Raw genomic sequence first — 14,940 nt, forward strand, 5'->3', positions numbered from 1 at the left:
TGCTAGCTTTTACAGCTCTTCAGACCACTTTACAAACATTTACACACCAATAAAGTTAAAGATTTCAGAGTGCCAGTCTTTTTCACGCTGCAGTCATGCTCTGACTGCAGTCATTTGCGGTTTTACCAGCCTCCCCAGTTTCAGCCGTCTTTATACAGATTTAGCAGCTCTTTCATATGATGTTAGTATAAGCACAAAATGACCACTTTGGGGCCTATTATGTAAATATTAAAATGGGAAATAATAATACAACTGAATGCTGACAGTGATCATGTATTGTTTTTGTAATTAGTTGCAACACTAAGATAAGAACTACACTAAATATTGAATTAAAAACTCCTTTAGTCTGTTTAATATGCATTGAATGCGTCAAATCATAACAAAACACAAAACTGAGTATCAGAATCTCTATTTACGACTTTCCTAAACCTAATTTATTAATTTACTGTCACTTTAATTTAGTTTGGGTTAATAGAAGCCAAGTCACCCACAACATGCATTGTTATATCAGCTAAAATCAAGACACAAAATAAATTCACTTTACTCCTTTACAAATTAAAACAGTCTACCTCAATTTCTTTGGGGTGTGACAGGAAACATTTGATCTTGCGAACGGCCTGTTTGCCCCTCAGAACCAGTGACTGACAGGTTCTCTGGCCAGTCACGCAGCTGACGTCCACCCGCTCCAGAAAATGCACGTACACCTGCCAGATCTGAGAGGGCGCCGCCTTCCACTTGTCACTGTCAACAAAGACAAAAACAAGAAACACACACGGCCGAGAAAAATTAAGGCCCCCACGGAGATGCGGCAGGTGCAGCTTGAGGTTGGAAATCATAAGAGCTGATCAACAGCTCTGCGAGCATTTTAATAAGCACAAACATCATCGCCAATCAGAGCTGAGATAAAGGGAACAACGTCTCAGGAGCCGTAGCTGGATGTGAGAGTGGGAGGCAATGTAGTCACCTACTCGGTTCTGCTCAGCACTCGAGGAGCCTTTGGGGATATTTGCAATAGAAATAAGGCAGAGTGAGTTTTCAAGGGCTGGTGGAACATCAGTAACATTTGGAGCTGCTGATGAAATGAAGTGATATCTTCAGATGGCGAACAGATGCACACACAGAAGAGCATTTGGGGTTTTCCAGTCACACTTTCTTTTAATTGTTCCAAAGTCACACCACAGTGTTAACTACTGAAAGCAGTGGATAATAACTTTAATATTTGACGTCTTAGACGTGACATATATCGCGAATACTGTCGTTCTCCATTCAGCTATATGTACAGCTTTGATGGAAAATGAAAAGCACTTAGTTTAAGTAGTGGTTTAAAGTGTTTCAAGGGATTTATACTTATTGGCACTCTTTTCCCTCTTTTTCTCACAAAGTCACAGAGGCAGATGAGAAAGCTGGCATGAGAAGTGTGCACCTGCCATTAGGACCAACTCGGGGTTCAGTGTCTTACCCAAGGACACTTCTGCGCATGGAAAGGAAATGCTGGGGACTTTGCCACTAGCTTGCTTTACCAGCTGAGCCACTCTTATAGAGTGAAATAAAAACTGTCTGCAAGTTTGTGAACAACTGCTGGTAGCTCCTGTACAAAATGATGCCTCTACATTTAAAATGGCATCTACAGTCTGTATCATTGGTTACATCATTTTGGAAAAAATAGGATCTAATCTCTGAATGCCTTGCAATTGCATCCAGATGCCTTCAATTTGTAACAATGTATATTTCTTTAAATGTTTCTGTTGCATACAACATAAAATAGCACATAATTCTGAAGTGGTGAAAATGGAACACATAATATATTTCTTTAAATTAAGCTTTGAAAAAAAGGCCATGCAAGGACTAATTAGTTACTCCAAAATCGATTGCTTTCAGAAGACACTGAATGTGTGAACAGCAGAGAACGTCAGCTGTTCTCTGAAATCCTCAGAAGTTTATAAGGAAACATTAATAAATAAACAGCAAAGTGAGCAAAAAGGAACAGGTCAAGGAGAAATATATATTTAAAACCATTTCTTCCTTCTCAAACATCACAAGAAAAAAAATCTAATAAAATACATCAAGGTGGCTTTCATGTGAGAAAATGCAAAAAAAAAAAAGATGTTCAATACTTTTGCAAGACATTATATGTCTTATTGAGGTTCAGTGTAGAACATATTATGGATTCTGTAATATCCATAATTCAGGTCCACTCTCTCAAAAAGAGGTGCCACTCGCTTAGAGAAAAAACTTGTTCAAGCCTATATCAACATTTCAATTAGTTAAAAATGGACAAGCCTTCAGGCTAAACTGTGTGTGTATTCACCGTATACAACCTCCCTGGGCAAACAATACATACGTGAAAACCATGACAAAGAACATCTTTATGTGTGGACTGGGACTCCCTGGTACTTTTAAGTACACATCCTGAGGCTCTCCAGGAACCTAAACAAGAACAGCAATTAAGAAAAATATGTTAAACAGGAGGCGTAAAATGACTAAGAAAGCAATGAAATGTATGTCTCCAGTATGGCGGTAGATAAAAACTCATGCCTGGGGAATTCCAAGAAAAGGCTTTCTACCTCTTTAATCACTAGTGTAGCAATCTGCAAAGGCTACTGTGGGTTACTTGTGGTCAGAACAGAAACATGCAGGAAAGTAATGATGTCTCACCAGCATCCTCGTCTGGCAGACGATATTAGGGTCACTGCAGTGCACAGAAATATCAGAGCAGGAATTTGGGTCTTCGGCTGGTTGACACACAAACAAGGAAAACAAAGAAAATGTTAATGCTTACGAGAAAAGGCCACAGTTAGATGGCGCATCTAATCATCATTTATAAGAACACGTCCCAAAAATTAGATTATCATCATGGACTTTTCAATCTTCTCATTTCCATCTCCTGCCTTGGTTCCCCAGGTACCGCTAAAATGCAAATTAAATTCCTCTGTGACTGAAATTAAAAAAACACATTTATCTCCTGTAGATATATATATATATATATATATATATATATATATATATAGTCAGTGCAGCACAAAGGAGCGTTGTGGCTTAGGGAAAGATCGATGACAGGAGGTTGTCTGAAAGAAGCCTAGCAACCTGTTGAGCCTTGCCACGCCGGCAGGCGGATGGCCTTTTTAAGGAAACAAAGTTCAGGGTGGTAAAGTCGGAAAGTCTGGTCCACAACGTGGGGTGTTGGCTCCACGTTGACCTGGCAGATGGCCATCGGCTTTCCATCGTCTGCTCTGAATGTAACCTGTGGAGAGAAGAGGTGGAATATCAGTGGGATGCACTGCAGGCTTGAAGTCAAATTGAATTTTCCTACATAAAACGACTAATGAAGGGCTGTTCTCTGTGGAAAAGAGGACGAGAGGTAATTCTAAATAAATCTTTCACGCAGATTGTGTGTAGACGTCTATCGCCAGTACTATCAATAAGCATGTGTAATAAACACAGCATAATGTTGAGGAAAATTTACAGCATTTCAATCACCTTGAATGTGTGCAAACCTGGCGAATCGCGTACAAAGAGTAGCGTGGATTTTCTACTAAATTCTTAAGTACGCCAAAGTCAATAACAAAAACTCTATAACTTATATTTTACTGTATGGTTGTGACTGCAAACCACAGCATTCACAGCACCACAAAACATAGTTCTTGACAAATGTTCCCATTTGAATCAGGCTTATTTTGGAAAGCACTTACTTTAAAAAGTGTGATCTATATCACTAATCTGCACACATCAACTGAATTTATTCACATTTTCGAATATATTAATAATTACTGATTTTCTCATAGAACAATGGAGAAAAAAGCAAAAATTAAATTTCCAATCATACTGTCAGGTTTTTTTAATTTACCATTAATAAACTTATTGTGACTACAATAAATTAAACCTTTCATAAGACATTGTTTCACAGTAAACAACAAACAATACAATAAATGCCCACCTCTACTGCACATGGACAAAATATATGCATACAATTGTTCGTATACATGGATTCAAGCACAATGCCTGTGAATATTTTAATCATTGTGGAATCAGCAGGTGGATGAGGGAATATCAGACTCCTCCCTCAATACAGCTCCATTTATATATACCTAAATAGATGTAAAATAATCTTTGCACGCTCAGTTCTCTCGGCTGCATGGCCAAATATCATGTGTTCTTGTGAAAACAGAGAAAACCGAGCAGGTCGTGAGTTGGACAGCATCAACCTTTCATTTTTTTTATGTGTCTTATCACACATCCGTTAAGGTTGTGCAGCACTTAAAAGGATGTTGCACACAATTCCAGAAAAACAATGCAGAAGTGGGGGATGTCTATGTTCATTCATAAAATCATTGTAAACTCGGATTTCATCAGGAAGCAGGTGGAACACCCTGAGAAGCTTATCCAGTTAAAACAGGAAATCCACTTGAAAGATTGAAAGTTCACTCACTTGAACGATATTATACAGTAAAAACAAGATAATGTCTTTCTTCACTTCTCGCCTGCTGAGTCGTCATCGGTTCCAAAACAAACTGCGGTTCACCAACCTGAAGGAATCCCCGCCTCCTTACACGTGTACATTTATTTATTGGTAGATCAATACGAGTAAAAATTCACATAGAAAAACATTTTCATCCTGCAATGACGCTTTTAGTAATGTGAGCATGGTTGATGGCTCCACATACATACATGTGTACAGTGACTCTGCCATGCAACGCTGCAGGAAGAGGATGTGAGAAATGGACAAGAATTAGAGACAAATAGCTTCAGGTCCACCAGCTTGTTTAATTATGAGATCCTTAACCAAACTGGGCCTCAGATGTTCAGAAAAATTAATTCTCTAATTCCTTATTTTTATGAACTGGCATAAAAACTATACATATCACAACCATTTCCTAAGGAAGTCAACAAGCTGGGAATCTTTGCCACATGTGCTACAATAACACATTAAGAACAGTGTCAACTAGAATACCAATTAGTTGTGTCTAATTATTTAAATCTCCTATGATCATTGGAGAATGCTTTGAAGACTGTTGCATAAAGTAGCCAACAGCATGTGCATTAATCAGGATGTGTTTATGCTATAGTTTAATCATTTATATCATTATAAACGGTCTGTTTTATATCACAGACTGTTTGTAACAGGGTTCTCAGACTTTCTATCCAAAGGACCAAACTGGATTCCTGAAGTGAGAGCCAAAACAACTCGGATCAGCAAATCCTCTCTTTTAAACGTGTTTTCAACTTGTGAGATAGACAAACGGCACTTTGAGTTTGGAATTGTCAACTTAAAGAAAGTTTAACTTAACTTGGTCAACTTAATTATATTTCATGCCTGAATAAATAAAGTGTTTATTTCAAACAAAGTAGTCAACAAACGTACGCCCAAAACACTTAATTGTTTCATTATAGAAAGAAAAAAAAAAAAAACAAATCTATAAGGTTGCATTATTTCTTATGAGTACTACGAATACAACATTGTTTGAAGTTAAATTTGGGTAGAGACAAGAAGAAGAAAAACTGGGATGCGCTGCGTTTTCCCCCAGCACTCTAAACAGGCAAATAAAATTCATACCAAAGCAACCCTGAACAGTGTCAGGAACGTGTCTGATTCTTATGACTCAGCCACGGAGCTCAGTACAACACCTCTCCAGAGTCTGTAAAAGCTTTCCGAGTTTTGTTTTTGCAGTCAATTTATGGTTTAAGTTAGACTTGGAGGTTTTCTTGCACATTTTTCTCGGTGTCTGAAGCCTCGACTTGACCTCTCCCTTCACTCAAGTTCCTAATTAAATTACAAACTGCGGAGACAACAATCTGAAAAGGGGGATCCTTTGATAACCTTCTCTCCCTTTCAGAACATCAATTAGGTGAATTTCCCGAAGGCTAAGGAGCTTCTTAGAGGAGCTGATGGATCCCAAATTGGGACTCCACTGAAGAGGCTTTTAGGCAGCTTAGTGAAAGTTGCATCACTGGTGAGAAAGACAGCTGTAAAAAGCTAATTACAATGCGAGATCTTGGCACAGGTCAACAAGAGCTTTGCTAAACTTTACCTTAGCTCCTCTTCTTATGTTTATGCTTTTTTCTGTACAGTACTCAGAAAGATGTAAAAAAAAAAAAAACTTTTAAATTATTCAGTATTCTAATTCAATGTTCACAATATTGAGATGTTGAAAAGTGATTTAAAAAAAAAAAAAAAAAAACTTAAAGCAGCGCTTTCAATCTGTACTTTGCTACAATACAGAGGTATCCCCAGCAGTCTGAAAGGCAAACATTTCCAGTCCTGGAAGCTAACCTCAAACAATTTGCTTGCTGAACGCAGAGCAGCTGTCCAAACCGTGGGAGTATCGGCTTCGCGGCGACATGCTGACCTGCAGTTGTGGCCTATATCTGCCGATGTATGCTGACTGACAGCGGGGCCAGAGCTGGCATACTGACAGCTCTGCTGTTGGGACTTGTCAGTTTTAGCGGGATACAGATTTGATCCAGACCTGACCTCTTTGACCTGTTGACATGATTTTTATTTTTTTTTTCTTCTTTGTTTGTTTGCCTGCTCCGACTTGCAGTGCTGACCGACTCAGAAAATACACAAACTGGAGGAAAGGGCTGGGGGCGGGAGTGGTGCACAAAATACTTGGCAGACTGGCACATATTTATCAACCCTGTGTAATGCGATCAAATCAAAATACTGCAAATGAACACCAGGAGGATCATGGTGTAACGCAGGTTGATGAGGACATTTGAAGACGCTGTTTGTAAAGGATTAAAGCTCCATTCTGCAGATACATGGCTCAGTTCTCTGTTTGTATCGGATCATCAGAAACATTGCAACATCTTGTTAGCAGCTGTGACTCTTTTAATATGAGACCAAAGATAAACATGCAAAGACTCCATGTGGATGAAAACAAACACCCTTAACACTCTTTTCCACCATGAAACATGGCAGTGGTAGTGTCATGCTTCTCTTCAGCAGGGACTCGAACGCAGGTGTTAACACCAGATGGAGTGATACGGAGCCTGATCCTGGATCAGGACAAAGACACAGAGCGGAGGCGAAGCTATGGAATAGTTTACAGGATTTCTGCAGGTTTCACCAAATCAAATTTGACGCCTTTTAAGACCCTTTTAATTTCATTCTCACATTTTGTGTATATTATTCACGATAACACAAAAACATTTTCAACAAAACTAATTCCCGTTGCCCACATTTGTGGACATCAACAACAAAACTAATGGCACGAAGTCCTTCTGTCCACATATGTGTATGTCATGTTTAGCAGCATGGTAAATCTCTACAGATACTAAATGTTGTAAAATTGTACAACAACAACAAACACTGAACACTTTTATAAATATCTGAACAAAAATCAGCCATACATTTTGATAAAAGTTTTTACCAGAGAAAAGTTTGGATCAAAAGCTGCCATGTGAATTTTGAGGTGTGTTATCAGCCATCTTGACTCTAACCTGTAATGTGTTCTACTCTACCACTACCACTATGTGGCAGTATAACAACCTCACATGTAGACATCAGGCCCCATATAGGGCAAAACTTTGCATTGTGGACTAGACAACCCAAAATGTGTTGTCCACATATGTGGATGTCAGGTCCTAGGATCTTGAGACTAATAGATACATCAATTAGAGGCTAATAAAGAGAAGTTAATTTAACCACAGATTTTTACTCTTTTGTCTGGCTAGTTAATAGTTTTCACTATTAACTAGTGAAAACTAGTTAATAGTTTTCACTTCCTTTTTTAATGACATGAGTGTAAAACGTGAGAAGGTAAGAAATGCTGTCCTGGCATGCCTCAGGGAGTTGTCTGTGGGTTTGTGTGCATACAAGACTGTGAACTTTATGATGGAGCTTAAAGTTAACTGATAAAAGCTTCAGATCCAAAAATCTATTCAGTAGTTTGAGATTAGGCATCTTTATCCTCTTTTGCCATGTCTAACCCATTAAGACATTATGTAACAGATGGGCATGTGACTTCATTTTGAAGCCTAAGATGTATCTTTACATTAAAGGTTTCAGATAAAAGGTTTTTCAAAGGAGAAAACACAAGCACATCCAAGATAACTAGAAATCTGCAGCTGGAGATAAAACTAGTTCAAGATCCATAGAATATTGTACAAGGCGTAATGGGACACTGTGTACCTTGATAATTTTGGCATTAATAATGTTGGACAGCGTCTTCTTGGCCATCTGGGAACCTTTGCCTGTAGGCAGGAAGCTTGGTCCCTGTAAGGATTCGATAAAAACACACAATGTTATCAAAACTGAGCCTCTACATATAAACACCAATTTATTCTCAGGAAATACATTTACAAACCCCGCCAAGAAAACTGTAAATGGTAACAACAGACAACAAACGAAGGGCTTCAAGCCACCAGCAATCCTCTGAGGATTAAACAACATCTGACGTAAGTGACACTTGTTTTGAACCAAACTTGTGACAAGAAATAAAATGAGAAAGCCGGAGCATCCTTTAACTAGATCAGCTGTGATTACTAAACACTGAGGTGCGGAGACATTTTCCTCAAGTCTTAGCCTCGCTCCACATTTTTTTGCAAGGCTTCTTCGCAGCTGAGACACATATTTGATGAGCTCACGACCAATATATTTCAAAAGATGTTAATGTACTTGAATCAGCATTAACAAAACAAACAAAAAACACTAGTGTTCAGAAGTCCCTTTGAGTTTTCTCACATGGTAGCATGAAGTCTGCTTCCTACGGTTAAAAAAAAAAAATAGAAATAAAATCTTTTTAAACGTTATATTGTAAAACAATAAACACGGGGAGAGGAAAAAAAAAGAGAAATCTCAACAACAGTTCATTCAAAGTCACCCTCTGATCTGAACTTCACCTGGACAGATATGGTGTGGTTGCACAGGAAGCTCTGGTACTTCAGGGGAATGTGGACACTTTCTTTAGGCCGGAGATAAACCCTGGGACCAGGAGCTGCTTCTTCCACGTGAAACATGTTCTCCTCCAGCGGGGTAGAGGTTTTCGTTATTGCTTTGAAGTAACGCCACTCCTCGGTGTCAGTGATGACGCTGGATGAAAAGATTAAAGGACAGAAATGTGATCAAAGCAAGTTTTATATTTTTTTTTAGATCACAATGCGACTTGTTATGCGATCAAAATGGAAACCGTGTGGTAGAGCTGAAGAGACAAAAAAAAATCTGATTTCTGTTTCTGTTTCTGTAGAACGACCAAATGCTGGTACGGAAGAAAGCAACTTTGGAACATGTCTGCGATTCGAGAGAAACTCCAAAAAGTACCAAAATGGGTACATCACACATTTAAAAGAACATATCTGAAGACTTGTCATAAATTCAATATAAATTTGTAAGAAAATCCATGATCATGTATTAAAGAACCATCTTGCTTTCATGCAAGCCCAACAGCGCTTTAGGATCATGACTCACTTTGTTTTTCACTTTTTCTTTTTAAGAAGCAAGTTGCTGTGGAAGATAAGATTAAAATAAATCACTTAGATGCACTACAAACTGCAAATCGAAGCCTCTGCAAATTTGACAAAACTTGCATCAGATCAAAGTTTCAAATCTGTTGTGAGATGACTGTCATATATTACTATGCATTTCAAAACAGTACTGTTTTTCAGATGTCTTGAAATGCATGTAGTCTTGTAAGATTGTTTTATTTTAAATTTAATATGCACAATGTTTGGTTCAAACTGGTTTTGTTCAGAAATGATCGTAAAATGTTTTCTTCATGACAAACTGATCTGATGGAATGGACACAAATCAGAAACCAAATTAAACATTTTAAAAAATAATAGTTAGATGTCATTGACATGAAACTAAATAAGTACTTAAACATTCAGTGCTCAAATAAAAATTATAACAGGAACTGGAAGAGTCATTGAACATATTTTTTTATGTTTCCACAAAAAGGTTAAAGCTGATTGTAAAGATACATACAATCAAAACATAATTCAAAAAGAAAACCAGAACACCAATAAATGCCTTTATTCATGCATATAGTCTAGTCTGTAAAATGTCAACAAATTAGAACCTTCTTAAAATCAGTAATAAACACTATTAGTTTAATAGTAAATAAACCAGCAACAAAATCCAGCAACAAGTAAACCTAAGTACCTAAATGGAATGGAAAATAAAAATGATACGTGAAACCAAACTTTAAGTTTTAGATATTTTTGCAAAACCATGTGTAAGAAAACACACTTTGCATGACCCCTAAACAGCACTGTGAAACATGGGGATGTTGTTTGAAACATGATGGCCTCATCATGTCTCGCTTCTTCAACAGAAGCTGGCAGAGAAATACCCAAGTAGGCCTGCAGCTATTATTGCGGCAAAAATGTTTTTCTACAGTGTGTGGTTGCAGGAGGGCTGAATATAAATAAACTACAAATTTTTCAAAATTTGATTTGCAAAAAAACTATCTCTGAAAAAAACATCTAGTGCTCCTCCTACTTCACAATTACACACCACTGTGTGTCTCTTTGTCACATACAATCCAAACAAAATAAACTGAAGTTTGTGTTTGTAATGGGTCTTTGTGTAAGAAAGGCACATTTAATAAAATTAGTCATTATTTTTTAGTACATAATCTCCTGAAATGAAGGTAACCAGCCATTTCATACATAGTTATGAGTTGGGAGGCTTGTTGATAATGCACAACTCAGTATTTTTAAAAGCCATGAAGAAAACCTTAAACGTAGGCTGTCGTGTGCCTCGCTGGTAGAGCAAGTGCACCTCTAATGTCCTCTACGATTCGATTCTCGACCTCAGCATGCTGCATGTCGTCCCTTTCTCTCTCTGCCAATCTTGTCACGCTACTGATGAATAAAGACTTCTGGTGACACAAGATCTTAAAAAATAAAGGGAAATCTTAAGTCTGAAGTCTAACTGGCACACACTCTACTGAACAGCCAGGAGTAAACTTTCACTAAACTCCTGAACCAAGCAGCTACACTTCCACCACACTTATTTGCCTTAAATTATTGACAGCGTGTATAGAAAAGGTGTAAAGAGGGCAGAAATTGCCCCAGTTGGGTCCCCTAATAAATGGATTTCCAGGGAATAACGACCAGAACGCGATAACCCATTCCAAGAGACGAAATGTCTTATCTCTCCTCCTCTTTTTCTCTTTGTATGCAAAAATTTTCACACACAAATGCATTCAGGGAATGGTTGCTTTAGACTTCAAAGCTTTGAAGCCATGGGAGTGGAGGGGGAAATTTCTTATCAATAGGAGACTGGGAGTTTTTAAATTTTTTAGAGCTCCATCGTTGCCAACTTTAGGCAAAAGATGCTACAGTCAATTCTGTGAAATGTATCTGGATATTCCCACAGTGCGGTCTGAATAAAACATTTTGCCCTTGGCATAGACAACAAAGAGGTTTTTATGGGTGTTTGTTTCACCTGCGAGTTTTTATTGCAAACTGTTGGCCGATTAATTATTAAATAAAAGTAAAAACAGCAAAGTAAGAGAAACCAAAAACTGAAGAATAAGACGACCGAAATGCAGAGCTGAATACAGCATAGGGAAAAAAGAAAGAAAAGAATTATGGGAGCAAAGCAGTACAGCCGGGAGGAAACACACAATCTGCTGGCCATCAGTCTTCCAGCACACAGGGCTCGGTCAAGCAAAGTGCAAAATTCCCAACAAAATAGATGGCAACAGGTAGCAAACGTGTCCATCAAGAGGAGCCTCTGGGCCTGAAAACAAGTGCTGACATCAAAGCTACAGCTAGCTTAGCCTTTCACTAAGTACTCTGTCTTCAAAGACTGATGCTGGAATTGAGAGGTAGGGTCAGCCTCGTTTCTGGTTTGTTTTTGTAGAACAAAGACCCGACCCAAAGCTCGCCCCAGGTTCTCAAGAAACCTACGTGTCAAACATCGGCTGAAATATTGATGAGGAAGCGACAGCAGAGCAACTTTGGTGTTTTGACCAAGCTGCTGCTCATGTAGTCCAACACAGATATTATAGACAGTTTTACTTCCCCGCTGAGATGGAGAAGAAAACAGATGAAATATGTTTTCATATTCATGAAAACATATTTCATGAATATGAAATATGTTTTCATATTTAACAATGGATCCTTGGATCCATTGTTATCCAAGGATAACAATGGATTTCACAATGATGTTCTTTTTGCCTCAAATTGTGTAAGATCGGTAAGAGTTGGCCATCATTGACTTGGTTTATTATTCAAACTTTATGGGCTTTGTTAGACCATTTTTCTTGTTTTTGGAGTAACCTCGTCCAACAGTATATGTATGTATTTTTGACAGGACACAATATTCATTTTAAATATATCAAGAGGTTGGAAATGCTGCTGCATGCATTTGGTGTGTTGATCTTGAATTTGGACTACACAATAAACCTGTAAATATCACACGTGTCACCCCATTTTCTCCTTGATAAGCAATTTTACACTGAGTGGGAAAAAAATGAATAATTTGATTATGATGTAAAAAGCTTTAGATACAGGCCAGGAATGGGCATGAAAATACATCTGTTTGCAAGGATTTGGCACATGTAACCTTCATCCATCTTTATGGACAATTTTGCTCCACTTAAAAAAAATAAATAAATAATAATAATAATTTTGTACGTGGGTGCAATAGGCGCAATTATTTATTCATTTTTTAACAAAATGTGACACATTTTGGAATTCAACTTTTAATTACTGGAAAAAATCAACAGAAATCTAAAATTAGGTATTACTTTCATAAGGTATTAAGGGAAAATTAAATCTGCTAAAAAAACAAAAACTGTCCTTTCACCATATCTTAAACAAGTCCAGTGCTGCTCAAAGCTTTTAACCCTCCAGCGGTCTTCAGAGATGAGATCATTTAGACCCCACAAGCCTTTAACACTGTGCGCAGTCCGACGGGGTCGCACCGACCCTTTGTGCAATTTTACAAGTTTTTTTTTTTTTTTTTTGTGTGTGGTTTTTGAAATTGATGGTCTGACCGGACAACCTGCTGCTTCACCCTGTCTGTGACATTTGCTCCTGAGCGTTAAATATTCAGAATTATTCTGAATCTTAACATTGTATATGCTGTTTAATTAATTTGTGTAGTACTTATAAAAAAAAGCTAAGTGAGTTGCTTTTCTATAATAAATGTTTGGGGACTGGAATTATTTAGTTTTTTTTTCTAAATTAGTCTTGGATGTTGCAAAGACTATCCAAAATATTTTCAAATTTGATGCAGATTTTAAAATGATCAGCAAAAAAAATTACAGCATTTTATGGGCAATGAGTTGCACATTTTTTTCCATCGTTTGGCTCATCCTGCAACTTGAAGTCGGATGCATTTATACATGTTTTTTTTTTCTCCCCATTTTCTGACTGATGACTTGAGTGATGTGAATTCATGCAGATGGACAAGAAACAAGGATTTAAAGTACTGTCATGATCTTGATTATGATGACCACAGTTTCAGGTTGTTGCAGTCAGGTAACACAATGAGAGGGTCACTTTTTACACAGTTTTATTAACATTATCATAACCTCTGTAACGGTGACTGGTCCATAACTATCTGTAATCTATGGTTACGTGTCCTAATCTGCTCGCAATCTCAAGGTACTTGAGATTTTTGTCAGTGATTGTGTCTGAATTATTCAACATATCTACATAAAGTTTTAACAAGTAGAAAATAAACTTTTTAGTTAGTTTAAAGTATGTGAATAACTTCTTCAACTTAGGGTTTATTGCACAACTCAAAGTCAAGTGAGTCACTGAAACTAAAATCTTTCCAACATTTTTTTATTTGAAAGGGTAAAAAAAAAAAAATCAATAAATTCATAACTAAAACATTCCCGGTTTTATCAAGTCTCAAAAAACTGAATTAAATGAAATCATAATTTGAATTCCTGTCTTTAATCTCTTCCATGTAGGGAAGGATAATCCACGACACATTGAAGATCAACATGCAGGAGAGTTGCTTAAATATCATTAGGCCATAAAACATACAGTGCACTTAGGGAACTACGAGTTTCACTAATGAAACCCAGATGCTGCAAAAGACACATGTCCAATAATGCAAAAGTTTCGTTCTTCATTCACGCATTCCAGCACTTGGTAAAGGTGAAAGTGTTTGGCACAAATTGTCACACTGCCTTGTCAAGAAATAAATAAACAAAGAGGGTGCTAAGCCAGTAAGAGGACAGATAGTGGGATTGATGACTCTCAATTAGAGGAGGCCCAGTGGCCGGGCTAATGCCATAATGATTTATCCATGGTGTGCCGCTGCCTTTGTTGATCAACCTGATATATGTTAATCCAAAGCTCAGGCATGATTGGAATCCAAAACAAAAGACTCTGTGAAGGCGGGGATTAACAATGATGCTAAATGAAAAGAAACGGGCACGGCATGGAGACGGGGAAAGAAAAAAGTGTAAACATCAGGAATAATGGCTGCCGTGTTTGGATTAAAGGGGTTATTTGGCATCTTGCCAGGATTACAGATGCATCTGTGTCAAGGACATGTTTGTGTTTCTGAAGGCGAAAGAATCTTCATTGTGTGAGAGCCTATCAAGTGTCTGTGAATAATGAGCAAAAAAGTTGACGCATGATGCCATATAGAAATGTTCTTGTAAACTGAAATTATCTCCTTTGTCATTGTTGACGTAAACATGTGAACTGTACCTCCAAATAATCCGCCTCTATTTGGACTAATCAGGAATAGTACAAATAAATATGCATGCATATTTATTTGTGGTGTTCGTGTCCACACGTAGAAAGTATGAAGCTGGTTCCAGCTGATACTGTGAGGACCCACTGTCAAATCGTCAGCTGCAGCGGGACTCTCTCCGAGACGTTTTGAGCCCTGGTGTAACATTTTCAGAGAGTCTGCGTTTCGGCAGACTTTGCCTCAGGGAATTGCCCACAGTTCATAGCTTCATGACAAGTACGGCCCAGAGGCACAAAGTAAAAACAAACCAAAAAGAAAGTGTACTGGTG

The 14,940-nt window shown here is 37.8% G+C and overlaps 1 pseudogene; it reads right to left on the reverse strand.

Moving 5' to 3' along the window:
* Nucleotides 1-14,940, reverse strand: part of LOC148158300 (nephrocystin-4-like) — a 174,159-nt pseudogene that overhangs the window by 11,752 nt on the left and 147,467 nt on the right.

The sequence above is a fragment of the Poecilia mexicana genome, unplaced genomic scaffold (assembly GCF_051168715.1).
Source record: "Poecilia mexicana isolate PSO_F unplaced genomic scaffold, ASM5116871v1 scaffold_7, whole genome shotgun sequence".
Classification (NCBI taxonomy): domain Eukaryota; kingdom Metazoa; phylum Chordata; class Actinopteri; order Cyprinodontiformes; family Poeciliidae; genus Poecilia; species Poecilia mexicana.